This window comes from Cucurbita moschata, unplaced genomic scaffold (assembly GCF_002738365.1).
Source record: "Cucurbita moschata cultivar Rifu unplaced genomic scaffold, Cmos_1.0 Cmo_Scf00200, whole genome shotgun sequence".
NCBI classification, from domain to species: Eukaryota; Viridiplantae; Streptophyta; class Magnoliopsida; order Cucurbitales; family Cucurbitaceae; genus Cucurbita; species Cucurbita moschata.
Window position 1 is genome coordinate 39,675 of NW_019268716.1, and position 4,978 is coordinate 44,652.

Below are 4,978 nucleotides of genomic sequence, written 5' to 3' on the forward strand. Positions count from 1 at the left end.
CCACCAGACGGTAGTGAGATGGTGACTTGTAACCAGGTAGGACTAGCAGAGACATGATACGTCTTAGAGAAGATACTGACATAGCATCCTCAAAGTTTGAGGGAGACTAGCTACCAAACAAGAGTCTTCAGAGAGTTCCCTAGAATACGGTACAAGAACTTGAAAGGTTCACGTGCTTGAAAAAAAAAAAAACCCAGTGATGAGAAATCATTACGAGAGGAGATGTGACTAGCTCAATCATAAAGATACTGCATGAATTAGCCTAGGTGAACGCAAAGGACTCATGCAAGGATTCCTTACTTCCAAAAGAGCCCGTACATGGCCCAAATGAGTATTACTACTCAAGCGAATCATGTGACGGGGCGTCTCGTATGAGAAAAGACCTGTGTTAACCAAATGAGATGCAGTTACGAGGCCATTTTTGGTGAAGCAGTAAGGATCGTAAGGGTCTCAACAAGGTAAGGATACCTCCTATGAGGATCAAAGAGAGGGACATGTTGAGGACTGCCTTCCAGAGTCATGAGGAAGGTGAGTTTACTGACGAGCCCTTCCAGAGTCATGAGAAAGTGTAAGTTTACAAAAATAGAAGGTGCATGAGATTCTCTTGCTATCATCATTATAGTCGTCTTTGACGATATGACAATTAACACTTGAGGAAGGTTTTGGTGGTGTTATGAACATATCGATCATGCACTAAGATCTCCAAAGTGCCGGTGTTGGTTGTCTGAGATGACATCCGAAGTTATGGGGTGTCAAGCGGAGAGAGTTCATCGTAGACATCGCTAAGATTGAAGTAGCTATGAGGTGGCCAAAGCTGACCACAGTCACTAAGGTACGAAGTTTCTAGAAATCTTTCGAAAGACTCGTACGTGATATTTCTAGGATCTCTGTAGCACCTACACGAATACCAGCAGGCGACCAGAGTTTTCAGGCACTTAAGCAAAGGTTGGTGACTGCATCAGTTCAAGTTGGCCTAGACAATCTTGTAACGTATAGAGACGCCTCATGTAAGGACTTAGGGTGCGTGCTTATGCAGAATGGTAAGGCATTAGCTTACGCTTCAAGAAAGCAGAAAGAGCACGAACAAAATTACCCTACTCATGACCTTTAACTAGGAGCAGTCGTGCTTGCCATGGAGACATGGCAACATTACGAGCATGGAGAAAAGTGCAAGCATACACTGACTAAAGAGCCTCGAGTACTTGGTCGTACAGATGGAATGACACAGATCGATCATACGTCTGCAATGATCACCAAGCAAGGGAAGTTACAGGATGGAAGGAAGAATGCTAGAAACTCGGGTTGCAGTTAATGGTGATATCGCTAAGATAGCATAGATGACCATGCAACCCACTTTATGAAAACATGTCTTTGATGTCCAGAGATCTGATGAACACCTTAACAAAGTGTGGAGTCAGACTAGGGTGGAAAAGCCAACTAGGTGTTCTATCCCCTCAGACGGGGTCCTACACTGGCAAGACTGCCTAGGTGTTCCCTGAGACGAGGAAATCCTAAAAGACGTTTTAGCTGAAGCCACTATACATCTGATACGTTCCACCTAGGATGTACGAAGTTATCTGAAGAGATACTATGGGTGGCTTGGGAATGAAGAGAGACATGGCGGGTTTCGTAAGACGATGCTGCTAGCAGGTTGAGGCATCGAAATAGCGCCCAACAAGATTGCTACAATCCTTCAATGGGAAGTAGTGAGTGTGGGTTTTGTCTCGGGTTTGGCCAAAGACTAAACAGACTCGTAACGTGATTTGGATACTTGGGGTAGACCAACCAAGACAACTCACCTCATCCCAGGTGAGACCACTTATCGAGTAGATCGATGAGATAAGTTATATGTCAAAGAGATGGTACGCCTATACGGGTACCAGACCCTATCGGGTCAGACCAAGACGCGAAGTGTTGGTATGAAAGAGCGACCACTTAGTAAAAGTCTCGTGGGAGTAACCACCTTAATGAAGAGGCAACTCGAGAACGGAAAGAAGACGGGAAGGGGCCTATCCCAAACTCTTCCAAGAGACGCCAACTTTCGGGGACGAACATCTGCCTTTAATGGAGTTTGCCTACAACAATAGTGATCAAGCGACCATTCAGATGGCCCCCTTAGAGGCACTGTATGGGCGTAGGTGTCGAACACCAGTGTTTTGGGAAGAGGTAGGCACGCAGCAACTACTGGGACCAGAGTTGGTCAGGGTCACCAACGCAGCGGTGCAGAAAATCAAGTAGAGGATACTCACCGCACAGAGTCGACAGAAAAGCTATGCAGATGTGGGTAGAAGGGACCTCGAATTTGAGGTGGGTGACCACGTGTTCCTGAAGGTGGCCCCTATGAGGGGGGTGTTGAGGTTCGGAAAGAAAGGGAAATTGAGCCCAAGGTTCATAGGCCCCTTCGAGATTCTAGACTGAGTTGGGGCTGTGGCTTACAGAATTGCCCTACCACCGAACCTTGCCACCGTGCACAATGTGTTCCACGTATCCATGCTGCGAAAGTATACTCTCGATCCTACTCATGTAATCGAGCATGGGAGGCTTCCTCTTCAAGAAGATATGTCTTACGAGGGGAAGCCTAGCAGAATTTTGGTTCGAGACACTAGGCGGTTGCGTAACAAAGATATTCCCTTGGTAAAGGTCTCATGGGGTAACCGCCGTGAGGAAGAGGCAACCTGGGAACGAGAAGAGGACATGAGGAAAGCTTATCCCGAACCCTTCCAAGAGATAGCTACTTTCGGGGACGAAAGTTCCTAAGGAGGGGAGAATTTGTAATACCCGAAGAAAGAAAAATAGAAATAGAAATAGAAAAAGAAGAAAAAAAAAAGGAAAAGTCGAGAGGGGCAAATAGGTAAATTTGCCCCTCCAACCACCTAAGGGGTCCAAACGAAACCCCATCCATAGTCCTGCAAAAGAGAGATAGTGAGAGAAAGGGGTAGAGAGAACTTAGAGAGAGGAGAAAGGATGAACCGCCGAAAGACTCACCGAAAACTACCGTTGGAGTCTATTCCGGTGAAGATCATGATGCAAGGAAGTGAAGATCATGCAGAGAGACTTTCTTAGAAGGGAAAAGAGAATGTGGGTGGCCGGAGTCCCATTTTTCATCAAGAAGTCGGAAAACCCGCAAGGTAAGGATCTTGAACGTTTTCTCAAATCTACAGTTTTTCTTTGTGAATCAAGATCTGAAATCTTGATATATTCATCTAGGAACAACTCTACGCGTGATCTGTGAAGAAGTTTGGCCGAGACCTCAACCCGAAGGCGGAGATCCGAGAGTCGTCCGAGAATGGTGAGCGAAATTCCGACCTTCTTAACTCATCCGGTAGTTAAGCAAAAATTACAAAAAAAATACGAGGACGTAGCTCGTAACACGATCTAAAACTTTGCTGAAGAAATCATGTCGATCCGATCTACGGATCGAAAGATATGAAAATCAGAATAGAGAATTGTGTTTCGGTTTTCAGAAGACAGAGAAGAAAGAAGAAGAAGAAGAAGAAAAAAAATAAAAAATAAAAAAAATAAAGGAGTCGGCCGGCGGCGACAGGCGCCGGACACGCGTCGACCATCGGCTGGAGCAACACAGCTCCAGCGAGGCGTCGACACGTGTCGCCTGCAAGTCGGGCCGAACCGCGACGCGAGCCAAGCCGACCGGACCGGCCGACCCGCGACTACGCGGAGGCGGGCACGCGACTGGCGCCTTCCCGCGTGCGTGACCACGCACTCCCAGCGCGCGTGGGACGGCCATTTTGGCCCGGTTGCGTTCTGTTCGCCCGATTTTTGTCTCGGTTCTAGTTCTAATACTGTTCTTACGTGAATAGGGACCTAATATAAAGAAATCAGTACTTTTGGACACCTCACGGGCAAAGAAACGCTAGCAAAAAGGGCACGCGTTAACCAGGTAAGTCACCACCCGGTATTTAGGAAGAAATACTTGTAGGGTTCGCTTGGATTGTATGTATGCATGTTAGTAATTTTGTCTTAAATTAGCTCTCCATGAATGAGATTAATCAGATGGATTGTTATGATGTGTTGGGTGAATTATCTGAGTGTTGCTTGTATGCCTTAAGCTTCCGTTGTACGTATGCATGCGTTTAATTTATGTTGGAATTGTGTATTCCGTGTTCCGGGTGCTTGATGGATGAATTCGCCCCATTGAGCGCGAACTTCGTGTTTTGGGTGCTGGATGGAGGCCATCGCCTCGTTGAGCCGGCGTGCCTAGTTTGCATGAATATTAGGATGTTAGAAGACGGTTGCATGCACACCCCGTTATTTTCTAGTGCCCATTTCTATGACAAGCTTAGAGAATTATTGTTAGGAGCGATATGTCGCTCCAGCCAGACTTAATTTTCCCCTAGGAACTTAGCGGTTCACCATGGCAAGAAAGTACCTAGGAGTGTTCATATATTGCTAGTGTGAGAACGGTATCTATAGCTTCGTGGGAGGACCAAGTGTCCCTGATCAGTCCTTACTGCTCTTAGCCATTTCGCATGGGAAATGTGTCCCCACGTCGTACAGCCCATTAGCTGCATGGGAACGGGTTGGGTCGCGCCCCCCATAGGAGGACTATATGGGCGTAGGGGTATTCAGCACACCCCTAGGCTAGATACCATGTAGTCCTAGATAGCCATGTAGAGGTAGCGCCTTATAGAGAGATACCGACCATATCAGCTTGGCATAAGGAACCTCTAGGTGACTAATGAAAGGACGATGAACCGGTGAAACCCAAGGGTCAAGCCCCAAGAGACTAAGGTTAGAACCCGATGTCCTAGAACCGAATTAGAAAACCGTGGGAGTTCTGTTAAATTAAGATGCTAAGAAAGCCTAGAAGTAGGTGGCTTACTGAGTATAATTTTCATACTCATCTCGTTCTCCTTTATTTTTCTCAGGTCTTCCCTGGCTGCTGGTCGAGGTAGAGGAGCGTTTGAGAGCTGTACAGTCACAGAGGGGGTCGATCCGGAGCGTCAGTCCCTTTTCGGTC

The 4,978-nt window shown here is 46.8% G+C and overlaps 1 long non-coding RNA gene across 1 annotated transcript; it reads left to right on the forward strand.

Moving 5' to 3' along the window:
• Positions 1-2,806: 2,806 nt before the first annotated feature.
• Positions 2,807-3,829, forward strand: LOC111440389. Its single transcript, XR_002709930.1, has 3 exons — positions 2,807-3,128; positions 3,208-3,289; positions 3,819-3,829. It is a non-coding gene; the product is annotated as an uncharacterized LOC111440389 (long non-coding RNA).
• Positions 3,830-4,978: the final 1,149 nt, after the last annotated feature.